Source organism: Urocitellus parryii, chromosome 5, assembly GCF_045843805.1.
Source record: "Urocitellus parryii isolate mUroPar1 chromosome 5, mUroPar1.hap1, whole genome shotgun sequence".
In the NCBI taxonomy this organism is placed as follows: domain Eukaryota; kingdom Metazoa; phylum Chordata; class Mammalia; order Rodentia; family Sciuridae; genus Urocitellus; species Urocitellus parryii.
In genome coordinates, this window is record NC_135535.1 from 128,132,163 (window position 1) to 128,153,479 (window position 21,317).

A 21,317-nucleotide genomic window follows, 5' to 3' on the forward strand; every position below is an offset into this window, starting at 1 on the left:
ATGAGTCATAAGACCTAATTAAATATTTAAAAATATATAAAGTCCAAAGCCACTTTTTGCTATCTTGTTTATGCTTCTCCACTTTTTTTCTGTAACAGGCTTTGAAATATGTAATGTTATTTCATTACAATCTTCTTGAAAATTGCAATTTGAATAATGATTTATAGTTATACTTTGAATAAACATGTATGATCACAGAATTAATAACTATTCATCTGTTTGGTGATGTCTTCAGTACTGTAAACTTAGAAATTCTTAGTTACTGCATTATACTTATTGAAAAAAATTTTTCTTACATTACCTTTTTTAGTATACTGAAGATTGAATCCAGTTTCTGGTACATGTTAGGCAAGTGCTCTACCATTAAGTGATAGTCCCAGCCCTATTATCTCCTTTTCTCAATATGTAAGAAGACCTAGGTAGAACTAAAATGACAGAATATGCCATTTTATAACATAAACATTTATAATATGTTTTGAAAGTAGCATCATTTATCATTTTATCCTATACCATCACTAGATTTACTTTTTTTTGACAACTAAAGATACTGATATCAAAGACCACACTTTGAAATATATATTTTGCCTAAAAGGAGAGAAATTTCATACATTTCCCTATCACCCAAATCTTTGGTATTCCTTTACATATGCAGGATGGCCTATTTTAGCATATTGGTCACTCTTGATTTTGACAAGTTGAGGTCAGTGCTCTGCCAGGGAGGTCTTTAGGACCATAACACAGAGCACTGATTAGTAGAGCTAGCCTCACAGAACTGAACATAGGACCCGGAAAAGAAAGAGCCAGAAAAGTTTGAGGTCATCTATATTAGGTTTTGTTCTAGGTTCTCTAGGAAGAAAAATTCATAATATTCCTTTTCTGTCTACAAATAATTGAAAATTTAAATATTTGAGTCAATTTGGTTTTTTTTCAATTTTTAAAGTTATAACACAGTCACTAAATAATAATAATACAGTTACTTACAGTAACTTGAGAAAGTTAGTGTAATGATTCAGGATGGTATAAATAATATAAATACTTCTATGATAACAACCTTTCAGAAAGTGTGCATTAGTATCTTTCCTTCAGGTTTAATTATCATCATACTTGAGTACAGATATTGAGGGTCCTAATTTCTACAAGGGTCATCTTTCTACTGATTATCATAGGAATCTGCTTCCACTTGTAACTTTCCCAATGTGATTAATTAATATTAAACCAATTAATACTAGTTTAATTCATGTTAATTAATTAATAATGAACTGAGAATCAACAATGCATTAATCATTTTGAATGAACATGTAGCATTAAACCTAAAGGGTTTTGTTGGTCTGTGCTTCAATATTAACATAGTTAATTTTCCATAAAATATTTATTCTTATTAAATTGTCCCAGACCATTACTGTTGTCTAACGATTAGTATTGTCTAAGTTAAAAATAAAAGGAGTCTAACTGATGTGATTCTGCAATCTATATACGGGGTAAAAATGGGAGTTCATAACCCACTTGAATCAAAGTGTGAAATATGATATATCAAGAACTATGTAATGTTTTGAACAACCAACAATAAAAAAATCATTTAAAAAAAATAAAATAAATAAAATAAATAAAAGGAGTCAATGATAAAAAGTTAAATTTGGTATGTGAGAATTATCTGTAACCTTCTACTTTTTATATGTCCTACACCATCTGCAGTCAATTAAGTGATTCCCAGGTGTTCACAGTAATTGCTTTAACGCAAGATTAGATGTCACTTTAGGGGTCTTTAAATATTTATTATAAAACTCTCATCTACATTTTTCTCCATTTATTTAGGAAAAGAACATGCTGATGTTTAGTATGAATGAAAATAAGGTGATTTGACTTGTTGAATTATTTTGTGAATTAAAATTCATTTAAAAACCACTTTTTTTATAAGTCAGAATTTCATGAAAGTAGAAAGGCATAACTAGGATACTGACTTAAATCTGAGCATAAAAATAAGTAACTATAATATGTGTCAAAGACATAAAAATATACAATCTGATGTCCTTCTGTAATTATTATTAAATATTGAGGAAAGAAATGAATCAGAAGATTCATTGACTGATTTCTTCCTCTAAAGGTAAAAAAGTAGTTTTTCACTTTTAAGTTGGGAATAGGAAAGAACCATAGACACTCTAGCAAAATAGACTCATGTCATACATAAGAAGCCCAGAAGCTTGATCAAGTGTACAGTTATTTACAGGTAGATCTAATAATAATTACAGCCACCCGTATATACATAATGCACACTGTTCTCCAGGGAGTGGTCTAAAACCTTCATATATGTAAACTTATTCAATTCTCATATGTGCTATTGGAGGTAAATACTCTTATCATCCCGACAAAAGCCTGAAGAGGATGCCTGAGTGACTTGCAGAAGGTTGTATAGTCGGGAAGTGACAGAGCTGGTATCTAGTTGTCTTTTGAATCCATGCTATTAATTATAAAGTATATATAATTCCTAAAACCAGTTTCTGAGAAAATTACGATATCTAGGTGAAAATGTTCTCTACATTATTTTTATATTATACAAATTATATGGTTGCCCGCCTAATATTGTTATCAGTGAAAATTCATATATTTCCATGTTATAATAAATTTCATTAAACTTAGGTTCCGCTTTTTTTTAAATTTTCTATAATTAGTCATAACTAAATAGCCATTCTAGAAATTGTGTTCTTTATCTGAGAGTATGAAATCTTGAATTATCTTAAATTTGTAGAACATTAAAAATTGTTCTAAATAGCATTTTTTTTTAGGGTGAATAAGTATCCATTCTTTTTAATGGATGACTAGTATTCCATTGAATAGATATACCACATCACATTTATCCATTTCTCAGTTGATGGACATTTGGATTATTTTTTCAATATTAAATGGTTTCCTTTTAAATCATGAGATTTTTCTCACTGTTTAAATGACTCAAGTTATTTTGAGGTATGTTGTGTGAAATAAAATGTTAATATTTTAATTAGTTCTATGTATACAAACTCAGAAATATTTTGTTTTTTATTTTAAAAGCCATTCTAGTTTTGCATTTCAATACTATCCAGCTCTATGGAGAAATAAACATGTGTATGCATGTGTCCTGCTTTTGGGGGAATATACTAATGTGGGCAGAGGAGCATCCATCCAGTAAGAGTCTTAGTTAGGGTATCAATTTATCATCAGTTAATGTCATTTCTGAAATGAAAAAAAAATAAAGTCACAAGTAAACTCCTGTGGAAGTAAATATAGATTAAGAAATATTTAAAAGACCACATATCAGTTCTTGCAAGTAAGTTTTGATGTTTATCCCTGAATTACATTGAACCAAAATGTAATTATGTTTTGCTGTACCCCTCTCAATTATTTTATATAACCCATACTTTGCTTTCATGTTCTCAGAATGCTTCAAAGCATTTTCCCAGCATCTTAGTAGACCCAGTGTTCCATTTAGTGCAAGGTTTTTAAAAAATAGTGCACACTATATAATCCAATGTTAGGGTCTGTAAACGAGTCTGGATGGCGCCTGGCAAAATGCCAGAGGGAGTGGTTTGTGCAGTAAGGCCAGCGAGCCATTAAGTGTGGAGATTCCTTATTGGTTGACTGATGTATCTAGTTTGTGCTAATTAGATAAGCTGTGTGGAATGTATATATACCCCTCCTGTCCTACAATAAACGGCTCCCACTCCTGCTATATCAATGTACACAAGTTGTTCGTCACCCCCTACCCCCCTGGTTATTTTGCTGCAGCTGGACTGCGGCAATCCAACACTCTTTATATTGTACTATATGTATATTTTGTAAGTGTATATGAGAAAAATATGTGTTTTCCAAAAGATCATACTTAGTTCCTAGAGAATAGTAAAATCATTTCAGTTTTAGTCATTTCCCTTCACAACTTACCACCAGGAAAGTCATTGTAGTTTAATTACTGTCTAGGATACAAAGATGTATTAATAGAAACTTTAAAAAGTTTATCTTCTTATAAAATTACTATAGTTTAAAGTGATTATTTTGTGAGCCAGGTGTGGTGGTTCAGGTAACCCCAGAGGCTTGGGAGGCTGAGCCTTTATGATAGCAAGTTCAAAGCCAGCCTCAGCAAAGTTGAGGTGCTAAGCAACTCAGCGAGATCTTGTTTCTAGATAAAATACAAAATAGGGCTGGGAATGTGGCTCAGTGGTGGAGTGCCCCTGAGTTCAATCCACAGTAACTGCTCCTCAAAATTTTATTTTGTCACAAAAATAGTGTATTAATTCAAAAAGAAAAAAAAGAAAAAAATCGAAGAAAAATATATCCTTTTTAAATTTTAATGCTTAAATTTTCTTATTTTTCTTATTAAGCAAATCTATGGCCATAAATTTTTCAAAAGTTCTTTTGTAAGTGTCTAGCTGATTGACAGTCCTAAGAAAATGTAGACAACCAATTCTGGCACATATGACAGTTATCATCCCTACTTACTGACTTTGACTCCATCCTAAGCACCCAGGGCAAAAAAAAAACACAAGAACCTAAAGACCTCTAGAGAAACCAAAGTCAACCCTGCTGCAGAGGCTGATTATTATAGCTTTCTCTCCTATGAGGTTATTTAAATCTCCAAGTATAAATTTTGATAAAGATAAATCTTGTACTAAATATAACTATCACTTTCTTTCATTTATTGCAAGTGACATTCCTTCTTATTGCTACACAGTCAAGCTTTTTAAAGCCCTCCATTACTATAAGCATTTAATAACTACTGCAGAAAATCAGACAACTAAGAATTAAGGACTGTAATTAACGTTTTGTACAATTTGATTATATGACATTTTTGATAAATGGAGAAGACACCGTGAAAGATGAACAAATGATTTGGGCCATATAGTTACCAATTCCTAGAAACTAATTCATTCAGAATCCATTCTCCCAAATTTATTGAACCTTAAACAAGAAGAATAATGTTTAAATGGGATGCTGTTTAAACCATAAGATTGAAGTTTTAAGTACACTTTAAAAGCAAATTTGAGGACAAAGACACTCAAAATTTAGATGGCCAGTCAGCCCTAATGTGTTACCAAGATGACTTTGGAAGTGGCATTGTGGAACTTGTTATGTTTATGTCACAGGACTACATACAGAGCCATTCTGGGCTTCTCCATATTGCCATTTGTAGAAGAAATTAAAATAAGAGGGGCTTCCTAAAAAGAAAAAATAGAAACAAAACTAATTCTACCTATTAAGACTATTTCTTATTATTTTTCCAAGTTTACCCTCCTTTTTATATCCTCTAGCGATAGAATATTGATAAGAGTCATGAGAGGCCAATAGGCATTTAGACATTGTTTTATTATTTATTGTTTTATTAAAATATTTTTATGTTATAAATATCAAAGATGCTATAATATAAAAATATATTTTGTAATATAAGTAAAAACAGTTTTACTAAACTATTTTAATAGTTTAGCCCAGTTTTTCATTACAAAGCAATCATTTTACTGACATTAACATTTATGTTTTTAAATTACCAATTAAGTATTTTAAGTCTCTTAAGGGTCAATCATATTATTGGTAAATAAATGATAACTATATTGTGGGAAATATTACATTTTTAGTAAATCCTATTACTACATTGCTAAGTATTACTATTATTGGTGTTACAAACTAAGTTTATATCAAAACTACACAAAAACATTTTAGTCTTACTACCCTAGAAATTAGTTTTATTCTATATATCATATTGTAGCAGTTTTCTAAAATAATAAGAGAAGCTTTGCAAAGATGGTTCATAATTCACATTTTATCCATATTATTTGATGGAAAATTATGCAAAACAGTATCATGTTATCAACACATGTGAACTTAAAAACAGCTAAAATCACAAACCAATTTTGTCACCTATATAGAAAAAGAAATATTCTGCTAACAAATGTAGTAATTATAGATCAAATAATAGAAACATTTGACCTGGAGAATGATTCTGAGACTTGTTTAAGAAAATTCTTGGTTTTTCTTCAGGGAGTCTGACCTCTTGGGATGTTGTACTGTCTTTAACCACTTCTCAACCAACAATCTCTTTCTTTTCTTTCAGCTTTATTCTAAGAAGAGAAAGTTGGAGGAAGAAACTTAAGTTCATTAATCTCCTCCAAAATTATGAAGGTCATGAAAAATTAGAATCTTAGATTTGGTGGGAAGTCTAAAACTTATAAGTCTACAAAAATATTTGTCAAATTGATTTTTTTTTTTACCCAAAGTCTAAAAAGTTTAAGATTTAGTTTGATTATATATGAGCAGTCAGGTATACATGAACTCTTGTCTGTATATTTATTGGATGAATATAATTTGGTTTCATTTCCTGAGAGTGAGTCCAGATAAGAATGAGCACACTGCCTGCTTTGTGCCTGGATTGTGCATATCTCTGTGAACTCAGATGAACTCAGAAAGATGAACAAAAGAGAAGGATAGAAAGAGAAGGATACCAGAAAAATGAATATTTATTTTGCTGAAATCTCTTACATATAACTTTGATGACAAAATGGAACAAGTAGATACTGAAAAAAAAAAGATTTTTGTTTCCCATATATAATGAGAATAAAATCTCATTATGCTTTTCTAATAGTAATTGACATATAGGTAGACTTTAGAATTGTTTTACTTAGAACATGAAGTATATCTGAAATTATTATTCAAAATTCTTGTTCATAGTTGTCAATTATGTAATTTTAAAAAAATATTACATTTTAAGACATTATATTTTATTAAAATATTTTATTAAAATATTATATTTTAAATATTACAAAACATATTGTAATATTTTAAATATTGACAAATCATTATGGGCAAGAATAGTATCACATCTAAATAATAAGTACACATCCTTAAACAAAATTTGAAAGAAAAAAAACAAGGTTAAAATATTTATTTTATGTCACACAATTACAATTAGTCTCTAAAAATGAAGGTTGTCTAACTACACTGTGTGAATTCATCCAATTATATATTTAAATTTTACATAAGGTATATTTATCATTTCATGATTCAAGTTTCCACACATCTTATATATTATCTGTGATGTTTTTATGACATATCCCTGTAATAATATTAAAATATAACATATCATTTAACTACTGTCTCAATGATACATAAAACAGACAAACAAAAAATCATGAAAGGTCTCAAAAATACCGATACACTTGTGATTTAAATCACACCAACAATTTCAATTACTGTATCAAATCAATGCCAAATTCAATATATAACTACCTGCCCTTTGAAGATGCTGAAATTATTTCTATTATTATAACAGTCAACCTGTAATTATCCCTATTTTAGAGATGAGAAACTGAGTCTTCAAGAGATAAATTGTGTTGCTGCTCATCCAACTATTAAATAGCCCCCTATGGTTTGACTTCAAATGTGAATACATAATCTTCTCAGCCCAGCCCTAGTCTCCCTCTTCTTTTGATCTGTTTATTGAAAAATGCAACACAGTGAGAGACATAATTCAACAATGCTACATTCAGAGGACCAGGTTTTAGATTAAGCTCACAAGAAGTGTACATGTACCAGCATTAACTTATTTATTTGCTGCTTTTAAAGCTGTTTAACATTTCTCTCCCTCTCCTCTTTTTTTGTTTGGTAAATATTATTACTACAATAAATCAGTTTGGAAAGTGGACTAAAAAACAAACACAATATATTGTTTATATTTCTTTCAGGAAAACATCCAGTGAAATGCAAAGGGCATCTTATTACAATTCCTATAATCAACACAGTTTTGCTCTACCTTCAGGGATTATGCAGCTATTATGTCTGACAGTGGACTTGGGTACATAGTCTTTTGTGCTTATTTTGCATTTTGACATTTCTACTAAGGACTTTTTTTATATGAAGAAATGAAAGCAAAAGACAGTTTTATCTTGTGGAGAGTTCTCAAATTTAAGAAAATTATGATATCAGGCAAATTGCCTGTTGTAGGCTTCTTTCTGTTGGCTTGTGTATGCAGTTCAAAAATAACAATCACAAATTTGTGTTAACATTAAAATTGAGGAACTGATGTTCTGAATCAGATCTGCATCCATAGCATATTTCTTTAATCTAATTTTTAATCAATTTGCTTGAGGCTCACCTTTATAACTGATATATCTTTACTTATAACAAAATCTTATGTAGTTATAGCAATTAAAAGATGTCTAATGACAAACTTTAATGAAGTAAAAAATATTCAAACTAAAATTAAATTTTTATAACTGAAATGCAATTAGAGTTTTAGAAAACATATATGTAAAAAAGTTTCCTTTTTGACTTCATTAAAACAAATAACAAAAATATTTCATATAAATACAAAAGAAATAGACACAATAAAAATTTGTGGTTGTAAATATCACATTTTAAATGTCATATTTTTCATATTTTAACTAGAAATAATGAAAACATGCATTTATATGTAAAAGACAATTAAGTTTTCATTAACATAAAATTAACCCAGTCCTCAAAATTGTCAATTACATTTTTCTCACTCTCTCTCCATATAAATATGATACAGATAAACAGAATTATAATATAGGTAAATAGATATATGTATGCAAATAAAGATAGATGTTAGGTAATGTCACAGAACCCATATAGTGTTCTGAAATTACTTCAGCATCTATATGCAAATTAAATCTGTGTATAATTTTACATAGTTGCAACTGACTTTTTATCTATCATTTATAAAAATGGAGTTCAATAACAATAATATAAGTTTTGTTAAAATATGAATCTCTAAATTAAAATGTATTTGAAAATGTAAGAAAACTTAATTTTTTACCTTAATATAACTTCTGTCCTAAAATCCTTACTATATAGTTAATTTCAACAAAAAATTTCAAGTAATTGATAAACATTAATATTTATTATACTTCATAATTATATGATTTCTAAATTTATATAAGCACTTAATATTAGAAAATTATTTATCTAAAACAAAGGATACATAGACCTCATGATATTATATACTAGTCCACATGTTTTTAAGGTATATTTATTATAGTTTAATATGAGTTATGAAAATATTTTTTATGAAAATGGTGCATTTCATATTTTAGGAAAAATGACCAGCAGAACAAATGTAATCCAGTCCCACAATAACAAATTGTCAAGAATAATTACTAAATAAAGTAAACCATTACTAGTCTATGGCACATAAAATCATGTACAAGATAACTGGGCTGTGAAATTACATACTAAAAAATTAGCATACTTTTACTTTTTCCAATTTAAATGGGATAAAAATTTAAAAATAATTTTTACCCCAAAACACTCACCTACTGTCAGCTGTCCAGTTAACTGTCCCATGTGATTTCTTGCATTCACTGTTACATTCCTGTCAGACTGTAAGACCAGTGGGCTATCCTGGGAAACATGTATAAAATAAATAAATCAAATAGAAAATATCACCATAGTCAAACATATGAAATTATACTGTATTTCTGTGCAATCAAAATCCTGTTTTAAGATATTAGGTAGTTGTTTTTATATTTCAAACATTGGTTGAACAATACAAAAGAAATGAGTGCCTCATAGTAATTTCTATGTAGAATATAAATGTTTTTCTTTTTATCGGAGGGCATCAACTATAAGATGCAAGCATTTCCAACTCTACTGATTATTGTGAGTCAAAAGGAGAGCACCTCTCTTGTTTCTCTCTCCCAGTGGCATATGCTTCTGGCTGAACAGACATTCTATATCCAATCCCAATGGGGATGTCCCTTTTATAGATTTAACTTGCAATTTTCAGAACCAGCTTAAAAAACAGACCCTTAAAATTACCTTATCTGATCACTGTCACTGTGGATTCACTTAATCCTCAAATTCCAAAAATTCCATATATTTTGTTTAAAGCCTGTATCACAGGACTAATTCATTTTACTGGTGTTGCATTTGTTTTATTTCATTGTTTCTCTCTTTTTTTTCACTTGATTATATAACAAGAGGAAACATCCATGTGACAAGGACCATGGCAGTCACATGTATACAGTTACATACCCAATACTTAATATACTGCTGAAGGAAAGCATTTGTTAGGGGTTTAATGGGTGGCTAAAAAGTCTATATAAAAAATTGATACTCCCTTGTTCATATACCTCATGTGTAAATGCTCATGAATCATAGAATGATTTAAATAAGAAGGTCTGGAGAAAATAAGATGCTTGCATAGGAGATTTTCTATTGGGTTATTTAATTCTGCTTAGTTGTTGACTTGTATCACTAATTGAGCCCTTAATAGTAAAATTATTGAAAGGCAATCCCTAGGAGATTTTATATTGAGCATTTGCATCGTTTCCCTCACGCAAATAACTTACAATTACCTATTCTTTCATTTTTTTATGCTAAAATACAAGTAGGGTAATCATTTACAAATTGTTCATTCATTCATCCAATAAATATTTATTGAATACTCATTATGCACAATGTAGCTTTCTAGAGGTTGAGGCCTTTTGGTGATCAAAATATAGAAAAATACCTGCCCTCATAGAACTGGCTTTTAGATATTGAAACTCTGTAAAAATCTCTCCTGATACGACCCTCACACTGGAGCACTGTAGTCACTTCTACACTGATGCTGTTTATACAAGTGGTTTATATACAAACCATACAAAAAGTCCTTCAAGATGAGGATTTGGAATTTGTGATTGGATACACATAGGAAGATTTTATGGACTTTTTCCTAAAGCTACTCTGGGTCCTTATGACCAGATGCAAAGAGATCAGCAAAGACATGCATGCATACACACACACACACACACACACACACACACACACACATTCATGCATATATTCTTGTGCCTACATGCACAATGCACACATTTTCTTTCAAAAGTGGATTTTGCTAGTATGCACCATCTAAGACTTGAGTTCTAAAAGTAAGTTTCCATGGCATGAAGAGTATGTTCATTCTTCCAATGAATTTGTGCTAAAAACAACTATAGTTAATGTTATTCTCTTCATGTATTTTATCACAACTCAGTTTCTTCTGCCACAAGTCAAAAGTTTTGTTTCTGCATTAAAAAAATTATCTAGTTTTTTTCATAGGTTCATCTATATATATCTGACATTCAAGTTTTAAAATATCTGAAGTATTTTAAATTAATTCTATCATTCATTTTAAGTGATATGAAAATGCAAATTTCTGTTTACAGTAGAGATTGTTGACTAAGTAAGTACTGTTTGCAAACAGCTATGTCATACCCAGTAAGAACACTGCTATCTCTAATAAGGACATGAAGATGTTTTGTGAAGACACATAAATGCACATAAAAGATTGTATTTAATGTTTGCAAAATTCAAACAATGCATTTTATAAAGTAGCTATAAATTCAATAAAAATTTATCTGAATGTAAGAAATAAGAACTCTACAAAGCACCACATGGTTCAAAAACTTCTTTAAAAAATTATATTAATTAAATTTTAATTTATCTGCTTTCAATATTTAAATAGTAAAACATACATGACAGTTTAGATTTTTTAATTGATGAGGTTATATATTTTCATTTGAATTACTATACATATTAAACATAAATTTCTGTGAACTTCAGCAAAAATAACAGCAGAAACATCAGTATGTATAATTTACAAAATATGTAAGGATCTTTCAAGAATTATTGCTATATTAAATATGTTAAGATCCAAGAAAAGTCAATTTTAAAAAGCAATAGGCCTTTCATCTGATTTAATAGAGAAACAGTCTTGGTTAGAATTGAAACTTTAATCACTGTGCTTCTTGTTTACATGATATCAGTTCACTTTTACTCGAACCATAGGGATCCTATTGAAGTTCTATCCCTGGCATGCTTCCATTCTCTTTCACATTATTCCACTAAATTTCCTCTTGGAATTAAATTTTTATATCCAGATTAAAATTTTACTATGATAGCACTAGCAATCTCTTTACTTACTAAAACTATAAACAGAGCTATCAATGATAATGAGAAATTCTCTACACAGTATTCATGTGAACAAAATTATATTATTATGCTATATTGATTTGTTAAAATGTGATCCACTGAATTGAACCAAAAACAAGTAACTGTTTGTGATAAACAAAGTCAATGCATATAACTGCATCACTTTCACTGACATGACATGTGGTCCTTTTGCATACACACACATGCACACACACACACACACACACACGTATGTATCAATAGAGTGATCTTAGAACCATATTTGATATTTGGGCATTAGAACCATTGCTCATTTATCTTAGGTACAACACAATGACCTTTTATACAACAGGTACTCAATCCTAATCCAAACGCATGTATGTGATAAACTAAGTATAAAGAAAATGATAGCAACTTGAACAGTCATCTAATGCAGATATAATCCAAGGCAATGTGTAAGTTTGATACCAAACATATTTCTACAAGAATCAATACTAAAATACTATCACTTGCCAAAGATATTGATATCTAAAAATGTTTTTCCTAAAGAATTGAATACTCACTAGGCTTTTATCATGTGTTTATTTCTTTAAATGCCTCCATTGATAAAATTACCACTAATTTTATTACTTTCTACTCTCTTTATATTCCTTCTTTATATTCATTTGTATTGTATTCCATGTGCCAAAACTTACAATGCTAGTATCTAGTTCTAACATTTAAAAATATGCACTAGTACCCTCATATGGTTTATCCTTGCTGAGAACATAAAGTGAAGAAAGCTATTTTGTGATATTTTGTCATGGAGTAGAGACAAGATGTGCAAGTTCTGTAAAGATAAGGTAAGTGAATAGTTGGCATGTTATTCTGCACAATATACTGTTAAAATTTAAAAATGTGTTTTTCTTTTTTTATGGTGAAAAAAATCTTTGTATTCAAATATCTATTTCCAAATCAAGAAATCTCCCATAACAGAAATAAAGTATTCTAGAGTCTTCTGGAGCTGACAGCACTGTGGCTTTCATCCTAACAGCATTCCTGCCTACTTATGTACTCTTGAGAGAAAGCAGGCACAAGAGTCAGTGGGAAGGCAGGGTGGTATTCAGGGACCCCTTTGTTCACATTTTTCATGTGGCCATGCCTGTCCCTTTGCTAGTGGTTATGGAAAAATCATGACCTGTGCTTTTCTTCTCCCCTTAATATTTTTGAGATAGGTTGTGCAAGTAATGAAGGAAAAATAATTCATCATATTTATATTTTCTCCACCTTTCTTTATCACAAATATTTCTTACGTATCTATGATGTATCCAGTTCTCTGCAAGCCACTGCATGCCAAAGAGAATCAAGAAAGACCGACTTTCTTCTCTTAGGGAATTCAGAAACCGTTTGGCCACATAGACAATAAACAAGAAAGTTAAGCAAACAAAGAATGCTAGCAATAACAGGTTGCTGTGACAGAGATGTCTTTACAAACATATTAGTTTTATTGATGAGATGACCTAAGTATTACAGACATATAAGAAATTCAGTTCCAAGTCATTATTCTTGCCAGCTTACCTATTATGTCCTGGTAGAAATAGCAGTATAAAGAATAGCAGATAGCATTGCCACTTGTCAATGACAGACATCCTAAATCATTTACATATATAAGTTCATCTACTTGTGAACCTAAACATATACCACCATATAAGATCAATAATGAAGTGATAGAAAGACAAAGAATGGACCTTCCCTGGTTATTTGAGCCCATGTCCTTGGTCTGTCAAATACTAGCTGTTTGACTAGTCTAGTCACCCACATTTCTGTTCCACAGTTTCTTCATCAGTAAGATAGGGTTAAATACATAATTTGTGGGCTTGTTAAGAGAATTAATGAGACAAAATATATGAAATGCGTAGATCAGTGTCTAATCTGTTTTGGGAGTACTGTTAGTTTTGCTTTGTTACTTATTCCTCATTACAACTGTGGTGCTTCATTAATAATAGTAAAAGAAACAGTCTCTTCTGTTTTACAGCTGAAGAAACTGTAGCACTGAGAATTAAAGTCACTTCCAAATCACATAGCTAATAAAAGACAGAGGCAGTGTTAGAACACACCAATTTTTGTCTACTCTTCCCTGTCATCCACCTGCCATGAGATACTGACTCTCTTTGGGGTCATTTATTTGTAGGTTTTCTAAAATGTCTAAACAAAATCTAAAAATGAATAAAAATTAAATTCATCAGAATATACTTTAAAGTCTTGTTCAGTATTCCAGTCCCTAAAAGACAACCATACCCACAAATATACACACACACACACACACACTCCATATTGCCATCATTTATATTTTGATATCATAGCATGGTTTGCTCTGTTTTACTGTGTCTTCTCGGGTTTGGGATAAAGATGCTCTTATGCAATATCCTGCACTCTTATGCAATATCCTGCACTATCCTATGTCTATGCATCTTAGAAGGTTGTAACCTATACAAATCATGTTAGTTAGTTCCCTAGAAGAATATCATTAATTAATGATGCATTTTGTCAGTGCAGATTTTGTGAATTTGATATACCCTTAATTGAATTTATAGGATTTTACTAGGTAAATTTTCTTCCCTTCACACCTTCACAAATACAAATTATAGTTTTTTTTTCAATTATCTTCAAATCCTCTAAATTTCCAGTCAGCTATTTGAGAAGTGTGTGTTACGTACACCTTTCTTTGTCTTTCCTGTGTACTGAATGATAAACCAGAAACTCACTTCACAATGCTCCTTCCTGCTCACATTGTTTTTAATCCAGTGGTAGTTTTATAAAACATTCTCAAATAAAAAAATATTGGTGTGCTTGAATTTAAAAATTAAATTGAAAAAATTGAATTTAAAAAATAAAATATTCACTGATTTTTTTTTCCATTCCTGGCTTGGAAAAATTTCACATTTGAACATATAATATGATCCAATTTTACTTTTCTAGCTCCATTCCACACTACCTTCTCTTGCAAGTGTTACCCCAAATTTCCATCTTTCTCAAATATATACCACTTCTATTTATCCTCACCTTTTGCATCTGATGCTTGAAATTCATATCCATATCTCTTTTTTTGTGGTAAAATTACAGGCATTTTCAAGACTCAAATCAAAGATATGTTCTAGTAAAGTCTTCCTTTCCCAACAGAGATAGAATTCAGCTGCCAGCCTCCACTTCCTTAAATAGTCTATGTTGATGTCTATTACAGGCCTTTTATCTTGTTTGCTTTAACAAGTCACTTGCTAGTGTCTTCCATTTGTTTGGACTATTCTGGGAAACATAGTGTTGTTGTCATGCCCTTTTTCCTGTGCAGACTTTTGAAAGCATAGTTTGTGCCATGCTTGACATATAGCTTATTGTCAATAAATACATGTCGACTGAGTGAAAACTAAGCACATTTACAACATAATGTTCCCAGACTACCTGTGTTCATCTAGATTTGTGTTCATGTCACAGAGCATTTATAGAGCTCTTTCAACTTCCTCTCTTTCTCCCTCTTTTCCCAGAGCAAGAATTCTAAAAAGTCACTAAAGTGGAACAATTCATTTCATATTATTATTTTTTTAATGTGGTCTAAGGATGGTACCCAGTGCCTCATGCATGCGAGGCAAGTACTCAACCACTGAGCTACAACCCCAGCCCTCATCTCACATTATGATTTAATTTATATTCATCATCTCTCTGCCCAAGGCACCCACTTCATTCCTTCCTTTAATTATTTGACCTACTTAAGAACCTGCAAAACAGGTAATTGTTTTACAGATCTTTGGTTGATAAAAATATCACATGACATTTCATTTCCTTCTGATTATGAATCATTTAAATATTGAAATTTTTATTTTCAAATTAGAAATGTTGATCATGAGAGAATATGTTAACCTGATTTCTTAAATTCCCAATGTTTGCATTCTAACTTGAACATGAAGTAGTGCAGGAAAGGGATAGTATTAATGCCAAATCAACTTTGGTGCATTCCTATGCTGATACTTGTATTGAGAATCTCCCACTCTGGTTCTTTTTCTGTTATAAATTATCTAGTCATGGAGGCCACTGCTAGGAACGTCTTCTGAGAATGTTCTATAACTTTGAATGTCCTTCTTACTCCTGCCTGCCTCTTAAATATGTTACAGGAATCAGGGGAATCTATAATCCTCCTCCTGAAGTCCTCTGTATCCCAATTACTATTAATGACATGTATCTATAATGATGCGACAAGGAGAAGGTTTACACTTGGCATTCCATGTATAGGGAATCCTTGGTAGCCAGCCACTTCCTATATTAAATGCCACAATTCAAACTGTAGTCATAGTAGGCTTAGGAAATGAATGCTTCTAGAATAAGTATCCTCAAAGGGAAAAATACTATGTCAACCTTAAGTAATAAAGATCCAAACAAGATGAAACTAGGACTGTTTAAATCAGATGATCAAAATTTCCTAAGATGCTTCTCTTTCTGTCAGACAATATTTGCAACACCAGAGATATGTCCTCCTAGTTTATCTCCACTTCAGGTTGTACCTCCACTCCAGGTTGGGTCCCTACGTTTCCTCTCCAGCTGCCCCTTAGATCTTTCTCCAGGTTGACCTTGCCCTCACACTAACCCCAGAGTGCTCACTCTATTCATTCTGACTGTGGCTGCTCTGTGCCCAGACAGGATGCTCAGTAAGGGAGGCTAGTTGAGATTTGCCCCAGCAGGTGGGATACAGGAGATTAACCCTTGTCTAGATAGGATATATATACTTGAACAGCAGAAGGAAATTTTAAAGTAAAAGTGAAAATCTTCTACAAAGAATGAGATGGAAAATTAAATTAAATCTTCAGATTTGATGCAAATGACTAAGACAAAGTAAGGTCTTTCTGCCATTCAATGAGTTATTCAGACAATTTATATATGCTCTTAAAAATAAATTTTAAAGGAAAGTAATTCCTTTAATTTACTTGCTTATATGCATCAAAGTAAAATGCTAAAGTAGCATTTTATAACAAAATGCTACTTTGTGTCTGTAAAATGGTACCCAAAGGCCTTGGTAAAAATGCAATGGATGAGGTGTGTGAAAGACTTGCAAAATTTTTTGGAAATATTAGCTACCCTTAACTGTTTGTTTGTACTGGGAATTGAACCCAGGGGCACTTTACCACTGAGTTATGTTCCCAACTCTTTTTTATAATGTATTTGGAAACAAGAAATCTCTAAGTTGCCTAGAGCACAGTCGCCAAGTTAGTGAGACTTTCCTCAAAATTGGTATCCTCCTGCCTCTGCCTCCAGAGTCACTACCTTGATCTCAAATTAGTAAATACTAATGGTGATTTGGATGATAATGATATTGATGATGGTAATGATAATGACAATGAGTGTGTGCTTTTGTATGTAATAGAGGTTAAGGGAGAAAGAGAAAATTGGAGATTTGTATTTGCATGTGAAATAGATTTCATGGTATGTGACAGAAATTAATAAGGAAAAATTTAATCTTACTTGAAATTGGTACTTCAGAAACAGTAAGAGATCTAAGGATTCTAAAATTTAAAAAATAACAACATATTTAAACAAGAAATTCAACTGTGTCAAATAAAATATATATTCTTCTTCAGAAATCTCTAATATGTGGTAAGGAAATGAGACAAAAGAAAATTATTTTGGATTACTTTTCCTTAAAAATATTTTAATTCATACCAATTAAGTTTCCACTACTTGAAATCTCCTTTTTTTCTTTCTCTTAAAATCTAGTTGGCTTATTAAAAGATTGAAATATCCAAAGACATTAAGAGCACATTTTTAGATTACTTCATGTTTGTAGGTATACTGTGAATTAATTCATGGAGGAGCAGATGAGGAAAACAGAAATGTATTATTTATGACAAACATTTTTCCATAATGGCAAAAATAATGGAATTACAAAATATGAAATAAAGTAATAAACAATTGGTTATAAAAGCAAATAAATACAACATGTTTATATTACCTGTGATGGTTAATTTTATGGGTGGCTTGGGCCATAGAGTTCACAAATATTTGGTTAAATATTATTTTGTACGGTGTCTGGGAGGGCAATTTTCAATGAGATTTATGTTTGATTCAGTAAATTACTAAATTACTCCCCACAATGTGGCATCACTAAATTCACTGAAGGCCTGAATAGACTAAAAAGGCAGAGTGAAGTGTAAGCGAATAAAACACTTTTGATTGTTTTGAGAAAAATAGATGTTTAAGCAAGAATGTGTCAGAGTCTAGGTAAGGTTTTCTCCAAATCAGCATATTCCAGTTTCACAGAGTATTTGGGAAACAGTGACCACCAGTGAAGAGACCGCTATTACCCACAGACTGATTGCAGCAAGCTTCATAAACCTGGGCCCCAGCAGTCACCAGGAACGAGGGACTTGCAACACTGACAAGTAGTCTGGAAGGGTGAGGCCAGAACTTGTAGGCATGAAGCAGGTGAAGATGAGAGCAGGACCATGTAGAGCAGATACCATCTACTCTGAATAAGGAGGATACCTGACCCCTGACCTTGGGGCCACTAGGGTAAAATTCACACACCTTGAGCTCCCATTGCTTTCTGCAGTGAACTGCCTCATAGTACTGAGAGGAGTAATGGGGTTTGGAATCCATGTCAGTTTGTTCTTACCAATTTGATTTGTGTTAGCAACTTCTTTGTGGTAATGTTTATAAAATTTCAGTGTCAAAGCACATGCCATGCAAAGGATTCATATTTATATGAATATGCAGAGATGATTTTAATTTCCAGCCATTTTCATTTATTTCTAATGCTTAATTCAGACTTGCTTCTCCTTTAGATGACTATTCTTCTAGGGAGTTTCATCCTTCTGCTGGTTCTGATTCTTATATTTTTTTGCATGAAATATTTCATTGAGTAAATGTCATAGTGCAGGCTTTCTGGATATATGAATTATTTTATATTTAACATGGAAGGTTTTTATTTCCTTCTCAATTCTGAAGGACAATTTATGCTGAATTTCTTAATTTTGGTTGGTATATATGATTCCAAGCACTCACTGCTTTTACGATTTGAACTGTGAAGTCATTTGAAACTCTAATTTGCAAAACCACTTGGGATATTTGCACTGCCCTCAAAACATGACTTCCTTTTTCATCCTGAGACTTTCAAAATCCTAACCTTAATCTGTATATTAGGTATTTTTCTTATAATGTGTATTGGAGAGGATCTTTATTAATCCTGTTTGTTTGATGTTCAAAGAGGTTCTGTATTTGGATTTTCATCTTATTCTTAAATGTTTTGAAAATTTATTGATATTTATTGAAAAATGCTTCCCAAATTTATTGAAAAGTACAACCACAGGATAACTTCAGCCCTCAGCACAGAGTTCCAAGATGGGCGTGGCTCTTGAAGCTGAGCATGCCCCCTCCTGTCTCTGTTACATAGGGTTACTTGGCAACCTTTCTTCATTTATTAGCTGCTACCCGAGTATTGAGTGGCTCAGCCACAACTAGGTACCTGGTGGGACTAAGTTGTTTATTCTGTGACTGAAAAAAAAAGTCTTGAAAAGCCCCAGAATACAAGGCTGGGGCCTGTGAGGCCTCCTCATGGCCTCTAAGTTTGTCAGAACCCAGAGCTCATTCATGAGGAGCCTGTGGAAACTGGGCTTTCGCTATAAAGCGAACACGAGAATCCACAGAGCGGCCTTAGAGGGAGATGTAGACAAAGTGAACCACATCTTGACTCATGGAGAAGCTGGCGTTGACGACCGAGATAAAAAAAACAGGTAATAATGTCCAGAGGACTAGGCATCCTAGGGACAGGGTGCTGACCAGGGAAGGCGGGGCCAGTAAGGAAGAAGGCTCCACCTTTCCCACTGGGCCAGGGCGGCAAGAGGGAAAAGAGGCCAACTCTCCTTTCACCAGGTGCTTGACTTTCCTGTGCTCACAGGCTCCTCAACTCCTGGGATCTATACACCTTGGAGACATCTCCCATCCAGGAAGTCTTATTGAGCAGCCAAACAAAACGTTAGCCTGCTTCCTATATTTTGTATTTTGATGCCTTCATCTATCACAATGATTCTTACCTTTGTTATCTCACATTTCTTGAGTATTATGGTTAATTAACATCTTTACTGTTGACAATATTCTTTGTTTTACTGTTGACAATATTCTTTGTCTTCAAGACCTGAGAATCTGTCTTTAAAGTGGTCTCATTTATTGGTGACGTTTTCCACTTAATTTTTAATTTGATTGTCTGAATCTTTCCAGGATTTCTCTTTGGTCCTTTTTAAGAATATCTATCTCTTTCTTGAAATTATCTTTTACCTCCTGTATTTTTAAAACCCTTACATCTTCTTTTAGTTCACTGAACATTTTAACTATGACCTTTCTAAATTCTCAATATTTTCTGCACTGTGGTGTCAATGGATTCAGTTGTTGAAGTGTTGTGGGTTGTTTGGGGTGGTAGGTTTACATGCTTTTTCATATTATTTCTGTGTGTACCCAACTTCTGAGAGGATGATTACCTTTACTATCGTTTTTTTTTTTTTTTTTTTTTTTTTTTTTGTGCCAAGGATTGAACCCAGGGGCTTAACCAGTGAGCCTCATCCCCAGTCCATTTATATATTTTTTTTTATTTTGAGACACAGTCTTCCTAAGTTGCCTAGCACCTCACAGTGTTGCTCAGGTTGGCCTTGAACTTATGGTCCTTCTGCAAAAACCTCCTGAGCTCCTGGGATTACAGCCATGAGGTTCCAAACCTGGTTATTACTTATACTTTTAAACAAGAGACAATTTAGTGAGCTTCTTTGTGTAAGTTCCCTGGGCTGGGTGAATATCCAGGTATTGGTACCCCCATTCTACATGTTCATCTTTATTCCCAAACTCAGCATCACTGAAAGAAGATACTAAACCTTAGTACCTTCAGAGCAAACTTCACACGCTAATAAACCTTAGGTCAAGTGGGACTTGATGAAAAAATTTTCAACTCTTCTCATATTCTGGGTATAAAATTGTGGTAACACTCTGAAGTAGGTTGGGAAATGAGTTATTACAGATAGTAAAATTACTGTCACATTATGTAGGACATGAAAAGAAGAGTAGAGATTAAATGGAAAGAAAGAAAGAGAGAGAGAGAGAGAGAAAATAGAAATGAATAATACAAACCAAGTTAAAAAGAAAAGATGGCTGGAGGAATTTGTGTTAGTAGCAGATAATGGTAGAGGAGAAAGTGGGACTAAGGGGAAAGAGGAGCAAGTGTACATATGACCTAGGAAAACAAAAATAGAATGGTTTCCAGTGAATCTTTAAAACATTACAAGAATATAATCAAATATTGATGAGGGTGTAATTTGATAAAAGATGAACATGTATTGATTCAAAATAAAAAGTAGCATGTAAGATCAAAATTGATATTAGTGCTGTATGTAACAATCCAGGCCAAA

General features: G+C 32.0%; 1 pseudogene; it reads right to left on the reverse strand.

Annotated features, from left to right (window-relative positions):
* LOC144255047 (zeta-sarcoglycan-like) overlaps window positions 1-18,525 on the reverse strand; it is a 131,731-nt pseudogene extending 113,206 nt beyond the window's left edge.
* Window positions 18,526-21,317: the final 2,792 nt, after the last annotated feature.